We start from the raw sequence: 21,902 nt of genomic DNA, 5'->3' as shown, positions 1-21,902 counted from the left end.
AAACTAGAGGATCCACATCAGGATATGCCCCAGCACACTCCAGAAGCACAAGAAGCCACTCTGGAGGTTTATTTTTTTGCACAAACCCAATTCCGCTGGTACATACGAAGTGGGTGGGTGTGCAAGTATCTCAATGGTCAGAGCTCATGGTAAGTGGCATTGTTTCTACATAACACGAAAAAAAGCCTATGCGTTCCTCTCACAGTATTTGCATGCAGGTGTGGAAGTTGTTTGCAAAACAAATGATTCCCGAGAGGAAGCAGTATGCCAGATGCCATGTTACATACCAACCCATTGCATCTACATCAATTAACTCTCTGCTATGGTGCATAAGGGTGAATGCACATCTGTGCACAGGTCAGATGTGCATGGAAATCAGATTGTACTCCATATAAACTTTAAGGCAGACATGGCCCAAGTTATTTCTAAGAACACTTATTCCTAGAACTCTTGTGCTTTCCTTTTTTTTTTTAAGAACAGTATCCTTGGTTAATTCAAAGCATTTTTCTTACTGTCCACTGAACCAAGTATATTGAGAGAAAAAGAATATTAAGGGCAGCAGAGATTCACACACCAATTGTACAGAAACCCTGCTGTGAACACACCATCACAGCTAACCGTGCTGGATGTAACTACAGTGATACGCTATGCAACACAAATGGAGCAGTTCATCCTTACTACAACTACTCTCAATTCCTCCCTTATATATTGCTATCTAGAAACAGATGGCATTACATCTAGTCCGAATTGCACAAGTCATATATCACAAACCTTTCTAGGCCCATGGGGACATTAGGACTTTTGAGAAAGGGTCATGGGTACCATCCTCCGATCCCTTCACTCCCACCTTCCTGGATGGGGGCCCCTCCCACAGAGACATAGAAAGAGAAAGCGTGCACATGCACACACATGCCTTACATTTCCAAGCAATGCCGGTAAACGTTGGATCCAGTAAAATTAATCTGAGCTCTTCCAATAACTCTTCCAACTTCCTGCATTAGCTCTATGTACTTCTCAAGAGAGGAAAAAGGTAAGCACCCTCAGCCTTTGCAGACGTGGGATGGACACCACAGAAAGGAGATGGCTTGTCCATGCCCAAACAAACATGCATACATTCTTTATACACAAAGCAGCAAACGTCACTTTGTCTAGGCCTTCCCGTTGCTTCACCTGCCCAGATGAGGGCATGGGTGGCAACTACCCAAGTCTGACAGATAGTTCCCCTTTTCTGGCTCAGAGCCCAGCACCCCAAGCCCACAGATAAGGATTACATCAAAGCAAGCCCATTAACTTGTATCAATGCAAGTGAGTATAAACATATATGAGCTCATTGCTGCAACAACTACCAATTAATTGTGGGGTTATCTTGACTACTATCTTCCAGGACAGTTCACCTTTGGTTGAACACAAACAGGCAGAAGCAGCTCTGGCTACCTCTTTTCTCACGGCAATGGGGGATTTAAAACCACCCACATAACCTCTGGGTCCTGATTTGGCAAACCCTAAGAACAAAGGCCTGCTTTTTTTCTGCTGCTTCTGTGCATTTTCAGATTTTCCAAAATACGCCTGGTTTCATCATAACAAAAGCAGTATAAGCATATTTTAATCCCCAAGTACAACATTATCTCACAAGCCACCACCATAAGAAATCATAACATACAGGGCAGGGGTTCTCTAAGGTACCAATGACTAGATACCATTCACCACCACCACCCTGTTTTTCTTCTTCTAGGAATGAGGAAGGAAAGAACAAAACTGTGGAAAATAGTTTTGTTTGTGGTTTAATCACAAGAGCTATTAGGAGAAAATTGCACTTGATGACAAGACCACAGGATGCTATTATCCTTTGGAAAAGATGACAATCCGCAAAGGAATTCCCATAAATACTAAATCATAAAATCCTAAGCACTGCCTTCATTTCCAGCACATGTGCAATGTTTTACCATGCCACTACGAAGGATAATAACAGCGAAGTAACATAAACATTTTTACTGACAACGCTGTGGTAAAGAATTGCCCTGTCAAAACATGATTAAAATTACTTCTTGACAATATGGCTATATCAATACTTTTCTCCAGTAATTCAGGGGGAACAGATGTTATTAAAGCAGCCTTGCACTTCAGGGCCATTAGATTTCAGGGAGAGAGAAAGATGCCACAGATGGATTTGAAGACAGTTTATGAAGCTGAAATTCCAACTGAGCATCTTCCTACTGGGGTTTTGCTGACCAGGTCAGTTTAAAAAAATAAATACTTAACGGAACAGCTTCTACTCTTTGGAACTAAGAATGGGCAGAGAAAGATTCATTTGAGGACTTGATATTTGTCCCTCACAAGCTCTCCTGCAAAAAAGTATTTGTGGGGCAAATTAAATGCAAAAATATCCTGAAGGGTGCAAGACTCAGAGCTACAAAATTCTGCTAAGTTCCACTGAGACTTTTACTTCTTAATATTGTTGCCAGCTGTGGCAAAGTTATTTGTGCCAATTCATAGTCCCCTGCGCCACTTCAATGGCACAGGATGCTGTGTGCCCAGTTCCTCAGCACTGAGTTGAAATGGAGAAACGCTTGTAGGTGTAGGACGTCCAAGAGCAGGCACTGCACTCCAGAGCCTAGGTCACTGAATCAGGAGTAAACAAGTTACCTGGCAGAGATCACCAGGCTTCTTCTAGGATACTTAAGCTGTCAGTTGTCAAATGATGCTAGTAAAGCCTGTCTCCTCCCCTTTTGCACCAAGCTGAGAGGCTAATGTTCTTTCATGCTGCTCCTATAACATGTGAAATTATGGTGAAGTCCTTCTAGGTTAGCAAACAGTCACATTATAATAATCAGCATTTATTTTTTAAAAATACTTTTGTGCTTAAGGTGCACCACATGCATTCCTTCAGTATACAACACCCCTGTAAGGATGGCCAGCATTATTATCCTCATATAGCAAATGGGGTCTGGGGTTGAGTGCTCACGGCTTGCCTAATGGCACTGAGTAAGTTTGCTGCAAAGATATAAAAATTCTAGAAGAGTAGCCATGCTAGCCTGCCGAAGCAGAAAAACAATAAAATATTGTGGCTCCTTAAATGCCAGCACATTTGTTAAAGTGAGATTTCGTAGGCAAGAGCCTGGTTCATCACATCTACTAACTAAGTTTGCCAAAGATGATTAAGCATCTAAGAATGTTTTTATAACCGTCCCAAGGTACTCCTCAAAATCTATGTGCAACAGAATGACAACTATGTTTGACCTTTTTACATTTCTTGAACAACTGAGCCACAGGCATTTATAAAGACATCCTTGCACGGCACAGGTGCCACACACAGGGATGGTAAGGGAAGCCCCGGTGTTGGCAGTAATTTTACTTTATGTAGAAAGCAGACCACCAGTAAGCAAGCTAACGTTATTAGGCCTGGCAGATAACTGCAGGAATGCGGGTTGAGAACTTTATTCTTCCAAAAAGAAATTAAGGATGAATGTTCTTTCAAAGGTTTTCTTCAAAGAGCCTCCTAACAGCAAGCTGTATTGTGCTCTCCCTTTTCCCTTGGAAGAAGAGCTGAGTCAATCCTGCCATGTTACATGCGGTTCCAGAGTCTCTAAATAACCACAACCTGCTGATGAGATTACTAGGTTACCCTATCCAGCAGGGGAAATGACATTCTATGCATTCCTTCCTCTGCTTTACGCATTAGCTGTGTCATTCTCTCAGGCGTAGAAAATTCTGACTTACAATGGCCTGCTCCCTCATTTTATTTGAAAACTTTCACTTGTGGACATATGCATTTTCTTGCTGGATCATTCCAAGCCATCTAGTTCAGCACTCTGTTTTCGGTCTCAGCTAGCCAGATACTTATGAAGGCTCATAGCAAGTTACAGGAGGTGATAGTCATTTGTTTGGCCTGAACATGGAGAGCCCACTTAACTTTCATGGCTAAAAACCACTCATAAACTAATCCTCTATTTACATTATTTCTACACACACTTTTTTTTAAGGTTGATAACGTGCATAAACAAGTCATATATGCAAGCCAAGCAGCCTTGTCCCTCAGAAGTGTATCTCAAGTTCTACAACTTTTCAGAAGGCACAACATTATTCTGTATGACGTATATTGCAAGGATCTGGCAGAATTCTGGCATAAATTCTAAACTAGCACACCTCTGCATTAACTTTTCCCCACAGCTCAATCAGCCAGCCTACCCAGTGTAGGAATAAGCTTTGCAACAGCATTGCAATCCACAAAGCCATTGCCTCAAAGTGATACACATACGCGCTCACACACACACACTTTAAATTGACAATGCTAACTGCAGGAGGCAACTTCTGAGACTTCCCCCTGTGGCAGGTCACTAAGAAGTTGAATAAAATGAGATGCTAATAAGATCTAAAGTACTTTTGCCTGGAAAGTCTCTCCCAGAGTGGCACTCTTTAACATGAAAGCGAGAATTATACAGCAACCGTAATGTGCAAATGCCTAAACCACTCCAACATGTGAATGGAATCTCTATCTTTAATATCACTAATTTATTCAAATGCCGTCTTGGGAGAGCAAATTGTAGAAAAGGAAAAAAGTGTTTGGTCATCAGATAATCTGCCTTTGGGACGCCTTACTTAACAGTGTCCCATTTGGGGCTCAAATTTCCCCATCCCTAGTCATTTTTTATCCTATGGTGGTCAAGGGAAACGCACACACTGAATTCTGTGTTCTCTCAAGTTGTGGTACGGCTGAAAGAAACCACATTCCTGTTTGTTCTTCCTACATACCTGAATAAAAAAAAGAAAACAGCACCCCCGGTGGCATGTTAGGAATCTTCTTTCTGAATCCGTAATTCTTCTCTAGCAATCCATTTTCAGACACTTTTCTTTTTGTCAGCTAAAAACACACGGGACAGTTCACTGCCTTTTAGCTTTCATGGAAACTGCTTGGTAACTTCTAGAAAATGCAGCTAACCTTTTTCCTTAAAAAGTATCTTACTGATCCTTGGGTTTTCATTCTCTTCTTTGTATTTTCTTTGCTCCGTGCCGTAAAACATTCCCCTCTACAGTTTGTGAATCAAAACTATGTAAGGCCTAGGTAAGCCTAGGCTGCATCACTTGATTGACTACTACTCTATACCAAATAATAATAATTATAGAATTTTTTGGGGGGGGGGGCAGAATGGCTAGAACTATTTGCAATCATACAGCATTCACAGCCGTATAAAACTTCACTTGCACTATAAAGTGATCCAAGACCCACATTTAGTACCTCAGTAAAAACTAGGCCTCACTCAAGGTTCAGACAAGAGGGCTCATGAATCTGAAAAGAATGAGTCCAAGCCAGGTGCTCTAAATTCCTCTTCTACAATAAAAAGCAAAGAAGTCATTCTCATGGTTCTCAAAGGCTATCAATCAAATTCAGATTTCTGGGGCTTTTGTGTATGAGAAGAGCCCACGATGTGTTCAAAATACTCTAAGCCCATCTTCAAGCCTGAAGCTAGTAAAGCAAATGAGGTTTAAAGCTTTTTAGTCATGCCCCTCCACACCTGCTCCATCGACTAGTGTTTGACTAGCTTCAAGTTTCAAAGTGATGGAGCACTGCATGCGAGAGAACCGATCCCTGTTACTTCCAGGTAGGGCTGGCGAAAGCTTTTGCTTGAAACCTGGGAGAGCCATAGGCAGCTAGTGTAGAAAATACTGAGCTAGGCAGAACCAGTGTGGTCTGACTGTGCTGCTTCCTAAGCTCCTAAGACTGGCTCAGAGCACATCTGAAAACTAAGCTCCTAGATCTCATTTTATCATCTTTCTGACCAAGCTGACATTTTTGTTTAGCTTGTGCTCTGCATTTTTCAAACTTGAGATGCGGCAAAATAATAATATAGCTAACTTTTCCATTCTATTAGTATTACTACTACTGTACTACTACTACACCTTTTCCCCTAACAGAACTCAAGGCAGCTTACATATAAAATAAGAACCGCTAGAAACATAGGGGGAGGGGGGGAATCATACAAAAACAATTGAACATGGATAGAATTAAAACCATATACATATATAAAATCTATTTAAAACATATCAATAATTGCAATTTAAAAAGCACGGCACAACCCCTTTCATTAAAAGCAGTCAGTTCCCAAAAGCCTGTTGGAACAAGAAAGTCTTCACCTGCTGCGGCAAGACCAACAAAGAGGAGGCCAGGCTAGCTTCTCCAGGGAGGGAGCAGCTACCGAGAAGTCCTGTTCCTGCATCTCTACCAACTGTGCCTGAGAGGGCAGAGAAACTGAAAGAAGGGCAGGTTCCTATGAGGGAATATGGTCTTTCAGAGAGCTTGGACCTAAGCCCTGTAGGCCTTTATAATCAAAATGCTGAACTGTGCCCAGAAACAGATCGGTAGCCAGTGGAAGTGTTGTAGCAATGTGCTTCCTATAACCAGCCCTGGTCAACAATCTGGCTATTTTGATTGGTTTTGCCTGCACTGAACCAATGGGAACTCTTAACATTTCCCTCTGTGGCTAACAAAAGAGAAGCACATTATGAAAGAAGAGAAGAAGTGACCTTCCAAAAAGAGCTTTAGTAGTATAAAGTTTGGGATTCTTATGTACTGAGTTCAATACCATGGAACAGAAGGAGATACACAAGCCAATAAGCCAATAAAATATGGATAAAGTTCCCTCTATAGTATCTATATGGTTCAATAAATATTTTATTTAAATGGTTCAATAAATATTTTATTTAATGCATAGACTGACTTGGCACTCATTATGTTTATGTTCTGTACTTGTTAGTATTAAGATGCTTAACCACACTTAGGATGTAATCCTAACCATGCTTTAAAACTACAGTCCTAATCTGGGAGTAAACGCCATTGAACTCAGTAGGATTTACTGCTGAGTAGACATGGTAGGACTTTGTTCCCTCTCCCTTCCACGTATCTAAGTATCCTAGTTGGTTTTCACTTGGATAATTTTTATTTTTAGCATTCTACTTATTCCAAGAAAGAGAAGTTTCCAAACTGATAAGAAGGCCCTCTACTGGAGGAAAGAACAAAGTTGAGAAGGGGAGTAGACTAACTAAACAGATCCAAAGAGAAACTCTTGCATTTACACCATCAAGCATGGCACACACACTGGGTGATACCTTGCACCTCTACCATGGGAGAGAGGATTTCCTGGTGCATAACTGTAAAGCAAAAGTGACCCATCCCCCCTCCATGCTGTATGCACAAAATTTTGGTTTTTGTGTCCAATAATTCAGTTTTTCTCTTTCTTTTAAAGAATCCTGTGAATTCTAGTTCTCATTTTTAAGTTACTTTCTAGTTTTCAATGAGAAATATGCCATAGAATCAGAAACACAGAATCAAACAAAAAAGCTTCAATTGTTTTTCAGTCCCTGTGTTTACATATCAATCATCTTCAATACTATACTCATTTTTTCCCATGTGAGGCAAACAACTTCAGAATACCAATACAAGACAATAACTGCAGCATTCCCATTAGTTGTGTGTGGGGATCCTGTGGAAAGGATGTGTAAATTATTGCCTTCTCCAGCTTCAGATACAACTCCCCCAGCATGACTAGGCGCTTCCCATCCCTGGCAGAAACGCTTTCACTAAAAAGTAATCAATTTCCCTTAAAACTACACAAAGTAGTAGTTATGCACATATCTGAATATGTAATGCACTACACGTTTTAACATCTAAAAATATGGCAGACCTGAATACCTGAGGAAGCAGCAACTAATAAAAGACCATGAAGGAAAAGTCCCATTATATTTAAAGCCCTGCACTTACCCTTGCTTTTGGATTATCTAGAAACTGAATGGGAGATTGGCCTGTGTGGAAAGTATGGACTGTGTGCCTCCTGTAAACATTTTCCACTTAATAGGTCCCGTTGAAAAGGATGACTCCAATAATTGTAGTCATCTTTCTAAACAAAGAGAAAAGTTACTTCCTGCTTCTTCCTCTGCCAGCTCCAACATATGAAAAATCTAGATCCATTCAATCTAGCTTCACTCTTGGTTTTGACACTGAAAAAGCTTTGATCACCTACACAAGTGAAAGGACAGGGAGAGCGAGGCCCTTCTAATTTTCCTGTACTTCAGTGGCCAACTCTGCTTAGTTTCCAAACAAACCAACTTCAAAACACTGGCTATGAAGTTGGCTTGTTTAATTATGTTGGATGCAGCTCATGTACATAGTGATAAACCACAGTTTAGGATCACAAGCTAACTTGGCCAGTGTTAAGGCTCAATAACGGACTAGGTCAGCAGAACCATCATTTTCATGACAACCCTTGTCACAAGTATGGCAAATCTGGAACTATACTTCATAATCTGATAACACTGATGGTCTTTACTTGGACTTTGTTTTAACCCATGTGAAACTGTATTCATTCTATGTGCCTATTTTATCGCTTTGTTTTTCATCTTTTAATTTTCTTCTGTTGCTATAATTGTTCTTTACAAAATATTATTATTATTAATAATAATAATAATAATAATAATAATAATAATAATAATAATAACAATAACAATAATAATAATAATAATAATGGACCAGGAAAGAAGCAATACACTCGAAGCCAAATTGTGAAAATACCCATTCTGGGCATGGTTACACCCACCTGAAGAATCAAGTTTGTATTTTGAGGGTGCCAATAGATCTAGTGTTGTCGCTGGAGGTCACACTATGCACCTCCTGCCATCAGCTTCAATCCCTACTGGCCCAAATACAGTTATTCATGTTCCAGTAGTCTCTAAATTAAACTACTGCACTGCACAGGCAACTACTTTGCAAACTTCTCAGAAACTTTAGTTATTTCAAAATATAGTGACTATGCTGCTAACTGAGACTGGCTATAAGAAGATTGAGGGTTGCTTACAATCAAGCAGTGCCTAAGTTTTATTAAATGAATGAATGAATGAATGAAGAAAACTGTAAGTTGCTTGTCCAGCTAACAGTGGCTGCCAGTCAGTTTCTGGGCACAAGTGGTGGTGCTGGCCTTTAAAGCTCTAAATGGCTGGGGACCTGGGTTTCTAAGGGGAATGAAGCTATAGTGCAGTGGTAAAGAATCTACTTTGCATGCAGAAAGTCCCTGGTTCAATCCCTGGCATCTCCAGAAACTCCTGTCTGAAACCCTGGTGAACGGCTGCCTATCAGTGTGGACAGAGCTGAGCTAGATGGACCAATGGCTTGACCCAGTTAATGGCAACTTTCTATGATCCTAAAGGGCTGCCTCCTTCCACATGAGCCTCCCCAACGGTTGGCATTTGTCACCTGAGGCTTTTCTTCAAGCCCCCTTCTTCTGAAGGTAGCAGGGTGGTAATTGGAGAGGGGGCCTTTTCAGCTGTGGTGCCCCCACATTTGGAACGCCCTTCCCAGGGCGGCTCACCTAGCCCGATTCCAGTGCCAAGAGAAGACATTTTTATATGCCCAGGTCTTCCAGGATGTCAGCTAGATGATTTTAACCTGGTGATTTTAACTGTTCTCTGCTGGTTTTGGATACTCTGCATTTTTGTGCTCTGCTGTATTACTTTACATATCTTTAATCATCAACAGCTATATCAGCGTTGGATTTGTTCTATTATCTTGCAAGCTGTTCTGCGAGTTTGCTGTCTGAAGACAGCATGTAAACATTTTATTTATTTATTTAGCAGAGCATCAGTATAAAAATGCCACTTTGAAAGCATTGTTTGGCCATATTCAGAGGTCACCGAACACCACATATTTTCTCTCTCTCCTACCCCATGACTCATGCAGCTTCCATTTGAAATTGCTTGGTCTCTGGTATCCAAAAAGCAGCTGGTAGATGGATCCAGTGAAACTACTCTACATTTTTGTCTGTGCAATCACCCAGCAAAAAGCTACCAAAGAGTTGCATTCAGACATTTCAAGATTCAACAAGGGCTCAATTACTCTGATTGAGGGGTTAAACTAGCACTGTGTGCTTTGATCAACACATACTTCTTAGGGTTGGGTATTTTTGATTTTGCTTTAGCCATGCTCACTATCTTGGTTCCTGGAGCAACTTCTAATCTCATTTAAATTTAAAACAAAACTCTCTTGTGTTCACTTTATCTGCTTTGCATTTTTCCATATCTAGGAGGATTTTTTTTTATCACACATATTTATGATCCTACTTTCCCTTTCTGACTCTCTTTATTCTGCTAACCCTTTGGTTATCCAAAGACATATCCAGACAAACGAGCAACAGAGACAGACAAGAGTGGCTGGGGAAACCCAGTCAGATGGGCGGGGTATAAATAATAAATTATTGCTATATTATTATTAAGTTAATGACAGCAGATGTTAATCTAGATACAGGGAGGAGAGATGGGCATCACCAACATAGTAATGTCTAAGCATAACAATAATAAAATACAACTAAGCATAGCCCACTCTAAACAGAATTATTGAAAGATGGTGGGTAGCCAAATACAGAATATGCATGCTCCAGGCCCTGATTTTGGAATCCTACAATAACTGGCAAATATGCACCTTGAAAATGATTTGGCAACCAACTTTCAAAGCCAGCTGCTGGCTGCACTACTAGCAAAGGGAGAACAATAACTTCTACCGTCTACAGCTTTTAACTGAAAGCTATCTATCCCAGTGAAGTCATAGTGCTTAATGTGTGAGACTAGGACCTGGGAGACCAGCATTCAAATCTCCACTTGGCCATGAAACTCACTGGATGACCTTGGGCTAGTCTCAGTTTAACCTAACTCACAGGGTTATTGAAGATTAAAGAGAGGTGAGAACCAGCTATGCCACCTTGAACTCCTTCGAAAAAAGGTGGCATATAAATGGAATGAATAAATAACATGATAAATAAACTCAAGAGTAGTAACCCTAGCAGCAAATTTATCTTCTCCACAGTTATCTGTGCACTGTTGTCCCAAACTATTCAACATCTTCCCCAAATCAGAAGCAGCTCCAACGTATGTATCTGACAACTGACAACTTAAGTCATACTTCAGTCTTCTGTTCCCACAACTTCTCACCTCCCATTTTCTGTTATTTATAAAACAGGAATACTGTTATTTATAGAACAAGATCAGAAGGTTAATGAAAAATGTGCGTTAGTGCCAGAGAAGTACCCAGGGCTCCATTCACACAGCCAGATTTGACAGGTTACAACTTTCATTACTCATTTTTAACTTCATTCAAACAAGGTTAAGGCAGGGTAAACATAGTCAGGCCTTAAGATTCTTGGAAACAGAACAGAAGTTAATGTGACTTTAATATACCTATTTGGACTAGCATGACAGAAGTCCAAAGAAGCCAAGGTTTCAATATTTTCAATAATTATATAAACAAGGCAATTTCAGCAGGGACAGCTTTTCTCAATTCTGCATGATAAAAGCTTTTCCTGACAGAACTCCCTCTTTTACCTAACATTAAAAGTTCTGTCCTCCTCAACATCTGACCATGTTAATGCAGGCAACTATAGTTATTCCAATTATATCCTCAGTGGCAACAACCTTAGGGAAATTTTGAGTAAAGCCAGCCTCCATAAGCACAGAATATGTTTACCTTCCTGCCCTGTTTCAGCAGCCTTGGCTGTCAAAACCCAAGCTGAATTTTCCTACAGCAAACTTGACCTTTATACAAACTATTTTTCATTCAGTCTCAAATATGCTTCAACTTCAGGGGCCAGCAAATGTTTAAAGGTCAAGTATAGTTCTTAAAGGCCAATATTGCTTAACCCCAGTGAGAAGATGAGGGAAGTGAACTGCTGCCCTATCAGGAGCCAAAGACTCATTTGCAAAGGTCTTTCTGATATTGTTTTGCATGTAGATTTACCAAATTAGTGCACTGCGTTTAATGACAGTTGGAGGAATAATCAATTGCCTGTTTGCAAACAGCTGCTGCTGCTGTGCATAAGGTTCACAGCACCTAGGGATCTATACAGCTGCATCTGAAATTCAGTTGCTTTTTACAATGATCAGGTGCATTTTCATCTTCCTCAACTTAAAACTACAAATGCAATTTCTAAGAGGGGTGCTGACAGATTCCCTAGCATCTGAAAAGGCAATTAGGATATTATATTCAATTTAGGTCTAAAATTAAAATGCTGTTAGCCGCACGATCAAAGACGGGCATTTGATTTGTAAGAAAAATGTGCTCAAAGTTTCAAGGGTGGAGGGCAAAGAGATTAATTTATATCCCAGAGTGACAGCTGTGAGCCCCCAACAATTTGCAAAGCTACTTGAAGAAATCAACCTTCTGGAGATTATGTTTTTTCTTTATGCAAACATAAGCAAGGAGAGATTAAAATGTTTGCTTCTATGAACTCAATTCCACAGAAGATGAAGGAGAGTAAGCAAGACAAAATGAGAAATGAGAGGGACACGTGGAAAAAGCAAGGACCACCAAGCATCATTTACTGAGGAATGAAGAGTAACAGAGGAGTAACAGAGGAAGCTGACTGAGGGAGAAACAGGCAAAGAGAAACTGACTATCTTTGAGATGCTTTGAGTTGGAGGGAGATTAACCAACAGTTAACACAGTTAAATGCTAACCTGCATTTCTGTTTACTTATAAGTTTCTGGACAATAATCCAGAATCTACCAAGCAGTCCTCATGATTTATGGTACTTCCAGGTGTTCACAGTCCCACCAAAGGAAGGAGGCATCCACATATCAACAAGTAGCAGACAAAAAGGATGAGGATTGCAATTAAGAACAGGAATACAGAGTGAGCATGATCATGTTGCTGTGGGGCTTACTGAAGCTATAGAGAAGATGGGCACCTGGGCATCTTTGAGGGCTGCTAATACTATTAAGGACTACAGGAGGCGCAAAGTTATACAGAAGAGACAGTCCCAGTGTGCCAGCAATGGAAAAGTATCAAAAGAAGGTATGACTGTCTCAGTGGCACAGGAAAATAGCAAGGGGGGTGTGTGACAGAATAACTGACAACATAACAGAAGGGTAAGGAGATTCCATTGAAGCATGGGTAACAGCAAAGTGCAGAATGCATCAAAGAATGTTAAAGAGTCAAGAGAACAATCTTGGGTAAGAGTAGGAAGCTCAGGCACTGCTACAAAAATCACATGTACAAGGAAGTCAAGCCCTAAGAGTTTGGAAAAGGAGCAGAGAACAAATGGGAGATGGGATGGGGTAGTAGGCAAGCTGTATGGGAAAGTTTTTTTTGTTTTAAAAAAGATTAACACTCATTTTAAAGAAGCGTTGAATGAGACCTAATCTAATCCCTTGGGAAACACAAGAATGAAGGATTGGGAGGGACTGGGTGAGCTATGTGTTTATTTTCATTTCATGTTGATTCTGAGCATCTTCCGACACCCAAATTAGCCTAAAGATTCCCAGCCATTTGTTTGCTTTCTCCTTCACCAGTATTCAACCTCCCACCATGATAAAAGCTCAGGAGGCTGAAGGCCAGAGGTAGTTCACATAGTGCCCTACAGACATTGCTGAACTACAATTCCCATCATCCCTGACCTGCCAATTGTGCTGGCCTGGACTGGTGGGAGCTGGAGTCCAACACCACCTGCGGGGCCACAGGCACCTCACCCCTGCTGAAGGGTATCTCCCCCTATTCAGAATGCCTGCCCTCAGCCTGGAAAAGATAACTGATGAAGCCCGGGAAAGACAGAAAGGTGTTCAGCACTTGGGGGGGGGGGGAAGAGTATAAGCAGCACCTGTAGCAGAGAAGAATGTTTGAGTGAAGAAAGATCTGCAGGGGTTAAGCTGACAGAGGACTCAGCCCTAGAGACCAAACAACCATAATGGAAGAAAAGGCCTTTTGGTTTAACCGTGAGGGAGGTAGCATCTGTCCTCAGGGTCATGTAAACCACAACCAGCCCACACACTTCTGGGACGAGGGGTGGGCTTCCAGGGCAGAACCTGCGCCTTGCAGGTCTCTGTCCCTCTGACTTCATATACAGTAAATGCACTGTATAGAAAGCAGCCGCAAGCGGGGCATCGGGTGTCCGCACGAGGGGTGGGGGCAGCAGGGCAGGAAAAGAGGATGCGCCGCCCTCAGGAGGAATGCCCAGCCCAGGCAAAGTGCAAAGCCTGCAAGGAAGTGCAGGGAGGGCGGCAGGGGAAGGGAGGGAGGGATTCAGTGGCAGAGATGGAGGAAGAGATGAGACGCCCCCGGAGGAGCCCGTTGGGAGCCGGGAGAGTTTGAGAAGGTAAACAACAGCCACGCCCCCTACAGTCCTTCTCCCCACCGCGCAGCTCCGTCGCAGCCGTTGCCTGTACATTTCCACTCCCAAATCTCTCCATGCCCCCCAGCGGCGCGACTCTCGCCCTGCCCCCTCCCAGCCCGGGCAACCGCCCACCGCCGTCGCTGGGCTGTGCAGCCCGACTGCAAAAGCCACCGGCACCCCGGAAAAGCCTGCGCCCTTCCAAGCCCACCCGGGCTCGCCCACCCTCGCCAAGGAAAGGCGCCTCTTCTCCTCGTCTGCCTGCCTGCCTGCCTCCTGGGCGCATTGTTTGTGTCTGTTGCAGGAGCTGGCAGGGACCCCACAACCCTAGCACGTGAGAGGAGCGGATCATGTGGGTGCAGCTTCAAGACATGCAAAGGCTCCAAAACGTGCTGCGTATCAACAAAAATGAAACTCGTGTCTCTGCTAATTGCCGCGCGAACCTCTTTTTACTCGCGGATACAGGGCACAACACACACACCCGCCGCTCACTTTTCGCCCGCCACCCTTTTTTGCCCCTCGAGCGCCTTCTTCCCCCTTCCACCTCAATAAAACGTGTTTAACTCCCCTCTCCCGGCCACCCTCTTGCTTCGAGACCTTTTGGGGTTAGCTCTGCCGCAGTCATTAATTCGAGGAAACGTTTCCTGAGGCTTCTGATCCTTTAAAAAGTTGTTGTTTACATTCCTGCCGCCTCCCTTTTAAAACATGACTGACCAACATGCGCAATCCATGTCTAAAAACGCTACACACTCTTCCACCCCCCATCCTCCTTTGCAGGCAGCACAGTCAGGGAGCAGTAAAACAAATGCAAGGGGGGGGGAATCGAGAGAAGCTGCAAAAAAATAAAAAATGGAGCAATTCTCCACCCTTTTTACCTTGCCTGGGAAAGAGCGTCCTCCAAGAGTTGAGACTGTCCCTCGGGTTACCAGAGAGGTGTGGGGAGAGATGCTCCAAAAACGTAACCGCTCATGGAATCTCCCTTTGCAAAGACTAATCCGGCACCATTGCGCAGGGGGCAAACCATCCCCCTTGTAGGATCCGAAGATGATGCCCTTCTTTTAGGAGTAGATACAAAGTAACTCCATGGATGCAAAATTAAAAACAAAAACAACAAAAAATCAATTCCAAAGAATTGCTTCCAGCTGAGATGGCCGCTCTGTGCAAAATCCAGCGAGCCCTGCGTGTTCCTATTTCTTTTTTAAATCCAGACTTCTTTTCGGATCTCTTTGCAATTGCCCGAAATCCTGCGACTGCCCTTTTTCTTCTTTTCTCTTCCGACCCCCCTTTTCCCCTGCTGGCGAAGAAGGGACTTCTTCAAAGGAGTAGTATATAAATTAGGGTGATGCTGGCGGTTTCACCCCACCTTCTTCCTCCCCCCCCCCACGCCCCCTCGCACCCCCTTCCCTCAATTTCTTATTTTCTTGTTTGTTGTTCCTCCCTGACGAGCAGCAGGTCCAGGTGCAGCGGCGGCGGCGGCGGCAGTAGCAAACGTGGGTCCCATCCCTGATTGTGTTCGGCATGTGTTGCCTCCCACCCCAACGCACTGCTCACCCACCACCCCTCCCTCGCCTTCACCTCCCTCCGATGCGCTGAGTCCCCATCTCTTTTCTCTTGTGCCCTGGGCAGCTGGAAAGAGGTCGGGTTGCATACACGGGCTCGCTCTCCTTTTCTCCCTCTCTCCTTCTCTCCCTCTCTCTCTACAAGCCTGATCAGGTCACTTTCGCAATGATCTTCAGCCTCGCGCGCGCACACAACGGCGGCAGCAGTGCACACACAGATCACAGAGCTGCAACACTTTCTTTGCTTCCTCCCCTTCTCATATATACACACTCCCCCTCTTTTTTCCTCTCTCTCTCAGCGTCCCCCCCCCCCCCGTACCGCGCCGCTTTCACCTCCCCGGAGCTATGCACAGGCGTACACACTAGCCTGCTGCTGCAACCTTACAAAAAATAAGCTTATACTTAACAAAATCTTTTGGCGCCATATTAATGACGTACTTCAAATTTGCCATTTCTTCCTGCGTCAAAAAGACGTTTCTTGCAAATAACAGATGAGGTGCAAGGCCGGGCGGCGAGGGATATTAAGGGGAAAGGAACACCGAGCAAGAAACCTCTTCCGCGGGAAGGAGGAAAGAGACCCTCGCAGCGAAAACCGCGCGTGGGGACTGGGGGGGGGAGTTCGCATTCGCTAGGAGGGCACGGGAGGTGAGGGAGTGAAGCAAGCCGGCGGGGGAGGTTGCAAATCGAGATCGCAACAGAATCGTTTCCCCCCGGGTCACAAAAGTTACGCGGCCACCTCTGTGCTGAAATACTACCACTCTGGAGAGAGACGGGCATGGGGGGGGGTCGCTTTTAATTCAAATAGTTATCCAGATCACTTACAGCCGGGAGCATGCTGACGTTAAGCACTTGCTCCTTTTCAGCAACCGTGCCAAAGGGTGGGGGGGGGGGAGAGATTGAAAGCAGGAGTTGAACGGCAGGATTCGACACCCCCCTACACACAGAGATGGGGGGGCGCTTAACATTTTTGCCCCATTGAGCCTGTTTGTTTCGATCCCTCCAAATGCCCTCTTTTACTACCGAAAGGTTTCCACAGGGCAAGGAGGAAAAAGAACTTTGCCCAGTTTGCACAGGAAGAAGAGGAGCCGGTCCGCCCTCCTGTAGTTCTCGACTTGACCTTGTGATGCACAAACAATACACTTCAATCCGTTGCTGGAAGGGTGTTTGTTGCTGTTGCTCTTGCCTGTCTGTTTTCTGTGGTGGCGGCAGCAGCAGCAGCCGCTGAGAAGAGCTCCAACATCCAGCTGGCCACACCCACCGCTGCCTGCTTGAGGCAGGCACCTACTTCTCATAAAATAACAGTTATTTCACGCAGGGGAGGCCTTCTGCCTGATCAACTGTCCCCCACTCAAGGCAGCAGCCTCCCCCAAGTGCCTCCTTAACCATCGCACACCACCACCACTTGTTAATAATGCTTTGCCTTTCTAGAGTGGTTCCCACTTAACTGAGAACCTTGTGCATTTTCAAAAGTAGAATTTTCCTCAGGAGCTGCTGCTCAAAGCTCTGGGTTCAAGATGTAGGCTTGCTAAAGGATGTACGAAAACAAAATTTACCTCCCAACATAGGGTTTCTTATTGAGATGATAGCTACATTCTCCTAACACTCAACATTGCAGTATTGTGTTTAGGGGAAACGTAAAGTGCTATGCTGTTGCAATTCAGGCAGCATCTCTCCAAGATATCAGACAGCGCTACCTGGAGATGCCAGGGATGGAACCTGGGACCTTCTGCAAGCAAAGCAGATGCCCTATCACTGAGCTACCACCCTTGTCCTAAAATATGAAGGTCTTTATTTATTTACCTCATGTATTGGAACTATACATTCTAGGGTTTCCATATGTCCCGGATTTCCCGGACATAGCTGGAATCCAGCTGTCTCTAGCAGTGTTCAGGCGGAATTTGGGCTAATAATAATAATAATAATAATAATAATACTATTTATTTCCCACCCATCTGGCTGGATTTCCCCAGCCACTCTGGATGGCTTACAACATATATAAACACACAATCAAACATTAAAAAACAAAATATCCTAGTATACAAGCAACATAGTAAAAGGTAAAGGGACCCCTGACCATTAGGTCCAGTTGTGACCGACTCTGGGGTTGCGACGCTCATCTCGCTTTATTGGCCAAGGGAGCCGGGGTACAGCTGGGTCTTGTGGCCAGCATGACTAAGCCGCTTCTGGCGAACCAAAGCAGTGCACGGAAACGCCGTTTACCTTCCCGTTGGAGCGGTACCTATTTATCTACTTGCTCTTTGACATGCTTTCGAACTGCTAGGTTGGCAAGCAACATAGAAAACCAATAAATCAATAGAAAACAACAACAACAAACAGTTTACAGTTGTACCAAAATTAAAATAATTGCCAACCCCAACTAAACATTTAACCAACACCAACCTGACAAAAACAAAACAGAGGAACCAAAATTAGAACCGTTTAAAACATTTAAAAACATTTCAGCCAGTTGCCCCACCAATGTCCCAGTGGCCTCCCAGGAGCCTTTTACCTGTTCAGGGTGAGTCGGCCTCACGCCCTAGGCCAGGTGGAAATGGGCCTTGCAGCAGGGAGCAGGTCTTCCTTCCAGCACTCACAGCAGCAGCAAATGTCCAGGAAAATCCAGACATATGGAAGCCCATGTCACAGTGCTGTTTTTGCCTATTTTTTTAAAAAAAGCTCAAAAACTGCATAATTTTGCCAAAATAAGGTCAGCAGCTTTGAAAAAAAAAAAAAAGCTCAACAACCTTTCTGTCCGGATGTTCACTGTTTGAACCCCAATAGAACCCCAATACATTCAAACTATCTGGGGATGCCTCAGAGCCACTGCAAGATTCAGGGGAGTTGCCATTTTAGGAAAACCATTCATGTGTTTCCCAGTGAAGATTTAAAATAAATAAATCCCAGAGTTAACACACATCCCTCAGCAATTATATTAAGAAAAGTGATCATTAGGGTATATTCCACAGGGAACAAATGGAACTTAGCCAAATGAATGAGGCCTTCATAGTAGCATTCAAACTGTGTGCTTAGTTTTAACTCTGTGGTAATATTACCACTTGGCTTTGAAAACACAAAAGAGGATAGATACTCTGCCCAAGAAATGCACCAGGGTCTAAAAGTTTATAATAATATTACCACAGAGTTAAAACTAAGTGATAATATTACCACAAAGCCTAAGTCGCTACAGATCACTGTGTTGCATTCATTAAACCATGCTGCCTCTGATTTATTGATGACTAACTTTCTAGCATATGTACATTAGAAGTGCGATAGTGCTATAAATTGCTGGTGTATTTTAGAACCAATGAAGCCACCGGGATGCCTCATACACAAGTTTCTAGGTAGACAGTTTGGCAGACAAATGGGTCAGTTTATCACCTTGTTCCCACATTTGTGTTTAGCCCCTTCTGATCTGCCCGGCTACAGAACCACATCCCATGGAACATATCACATTGTTTTTGGCCCTTGGAACACTCATGTCCTGTGCCAGAGAAAGGGAATAATTAATGTAATACAATTAACATTCATCATATGCTAGATATTTTGGAGGGATCCAGTGGGGTTTTCAAGCCCTAATCATAAGCATGGTTTGCCTTCTGTCTGGCATATGGAACAAAATATCAAAGTGAACTGAATTGGCATGATCATCAGCAGGTCATGACAGGGTGAAGAACTGGATGGGCAGGATGGTTTAGCTGCGGCACATATGCTTTGCATACTCCAGTATGCAACTGAATACATCAACAGCAGAATCACAGTCTCCATTTTGCTCTATCTCTCACACTTGTTTGAACTAACTGGAGTTGTTTTTACTAAAGCCAAAGATTTTATCAATAGTAGATTGTCTTCTACTACTCGTGGCTTTTTAGCAATCATAAGCAGCATTCCCCTCTCACCCCACCAGCCCATTTCCACCAGCTTCCCTTTCAGAAATACAAACCCTCTTCAGGTGTCCTGCGTTTGTAAAATAGTAAGACCAGTGGCCATGCTGGCTGGGGCTGATGGGAACTGTAATACAACAACATCTGGAGAACCGCAGGTTCCCCATCTCTGATCTACACGATGCAGCGACACCGTTGAGAAGGAGGTCTTCATCTGGTCAGTTTCAGTGACCACGTGGGAATTCCATGTATTGTTCCTTCAGCTTCCTAGGAGACATAAAGACACGCTGGTGTATTGAATAATTAGACATTCTAGAAAATAATTATTGGATTAATAAATAAGAAACACAGTTTATATAATACTTAAAGTGGGGCAGGAAATACAGAGTTCAGCAAGCGTTTGCTCACTGCAGAAATGAATATAATAATAAATGTAGTAAGGTAAAGGTAAAGGGACCCCTGACCATTAGGTCCAGTCATGACCAACGCTGGGGTTGCGGCACTCATCTCACTTTATTGGCTGACAGCTTCCGGGTCATGTGGCCAGCATGGCTAAGCCGCTTCTGGCGAACCAGAGCAGCACACAGAAACGCCGTTTACCTTTCCGCCGGAGCAGTACCTATTTATCTACTTGCACTTTGACGTGCTTTCGAACTGCTAAGTTGGCAGGAGCAGGGGCCAAGCAATGGGAGCTCACTGCATAATATTATCTCTTCTGAAGCAGGGGTGTCAAATTCAAACATAAATTCAATATATTAATGCTCATATACTTTTTTTTTAAAAAGCCCTTACCTTTTTTATATAGGATTAGGCCAACTATCCTTGAACAATTTACAGAATTGGGATAATAGTGAAAATATTATATACACACATAACACTTTGTTCCGTTCTGATAAATTCCATGCTTTGATTTGTTCCAGTGCATCCCATTTTACTCCACTTCTCTTTCCTTTGTTTGCCACACATCCCATAACAAATGTGGAGAGTGGACAAATCAAATGTGCTATTCTATTTACCCTTCCCTCGTGAACTGAACCCCCCCCCCCAAATCCTGCCATGTCCATATACTTTCTTTGAGATAAATGGAAAAGCAATAACCCAAACAAAAACCATGTTGCTAAATTGGGGTGGGGATGGAGTAGAGTGAAAATCTGATGCGGTCTCCTGTAGCATCAGCCACTGCTGAATCTGACCCCTTGCCCCACTAAGAACAACCACATCCTAACCCTGAAGATGGTTCAATAATGTGAATGGTATATGGTAGCGGTGCTGTGCTGTGCTGTGCAGACTTTACTGGGAACCCCAAAAGGAATTCTCTCTACTGAAAGGGCAGAACGATGCACTTAACAGTTTAATACGTAAGAAATTTAATCTCTGGAGATGATGTCTGCTTTATTTCCCCCCCCCCCCATCTTTATTCACTAAGACCATACTCCCACTTGCATTTGCTTATCTGGAAGGAAAAAAGGGAAATAGCCTTTGCATGATGAAAACACAAGTGGAATTACCAGATGTTTTGTAACAAAGAGTTTATCTTTTATTGGGTTTTATATGGTCTTAAATCAGTAACTAAAGAGGGCTCTCTACAAGAACTGCAAGATTCTTACTTACTTTTCCCATAAATATTCCGCAGACTGAGACTGCTGAAGGCTGGAACAGGTGCTGCTCACACTTTTACTTCTTTGCATTTAATCATAATTGCACCCCCCATTTTTTTTATTTCTGCAAATTAATACAACTGTATTGAATCAGCATACATAAAAAACATAAATTACCTTGCAATAATTGCTTGCAACAAACCCTGTTAGCTGGATGTAAGAGCCACTAAATACTTCAAAGCAGAGAAATTTTGGGAGACAGAAAACTAAATAAAAGCTACACCAGCTTTCATAGTAAGGAAGCTCCAAACACTCAAATAACACCCGTGTAACTTACTACCACATATGTTAATTAAGCTGTGTATACATTCTGATCATAGTTTTATTGTAAGGACAGAAGCAGCCACAAAAATCAGGAAGTGAGGTAATGTTATACAGGGAAAGGATTTGAAAGAAGAGTGAGGTGACTGAGGATGTGAGGACTATGTGGGGTTCTTGTCAGGAATTGATGGAGTAGAAGAGTATATTCCACATTTGCTTGTGGGTGGCATGGATCTTCTTAAAGGTAAAGGTAAAGGGACCCCTGACCGTTAGGTCCAGTCGCGAACGACTCTAGGGTTGTGGTGCTCATCTCACTTTACTGGCCGAGGGAGCTGACGTTTGTTCACAGACAGCTTCCAGGTCGTGTGGCCAGCATGACTAAGCCGCTTCTGGCGAACCAGAGCAGCG

The 21,902-nt window shown here is 43.2% G+C and overlaps 1 protein-coding gene across 5 annotated transcripts in view; it reads right to left on the bottom strand.

Moving 5' to 3' along the window:
• Positions 1 to 18,382, bottom strand: part of JADE2 (jade family PHD finger 2) — a 144,600-nt gene extending 126,218 nt beyond the window's left edge. The window contains exon 1 of one of the 5 annotated variants that reach the window (XM_083487983.1): positions 18,204 to 18,382. The gene's annotated coding sequence lies outside the window, so the exon portion shown is untranslated. Of the gene's footprint in view, positions 1 to 14,360; positions 14,555 to 14,732; positions 14,906 to 15,010; positions 16,936 to 18,203 lie in introns of those variants that run through there. The other 4 variants (XM_083487982.1, XM_083487981.1, XM_083487985.1 and 1 more) reach the window with 4 other exon arrangements.
• Between the last annotated feature and the right edge of the window lie 3,520 nt (positions 18,383 to 21,902).

Source organism: Podarcis liolepis (assembly GCF_965112155.1).
Source record: "Podarcis liolepis genome assembly, chromosome: 2".
Classification (NCBI taxonomy): Eukaryota; Metazoa; Chordata; class Lepidosauria; order Squamata; family Lacertidae; genus Podarcis; species Podarcis liolepis.
The sequence above is the reverse complement of the archived record's forward strand: the minus strand, read 5'-3'. Positions and strand labels throughout refer to the sequence as shown.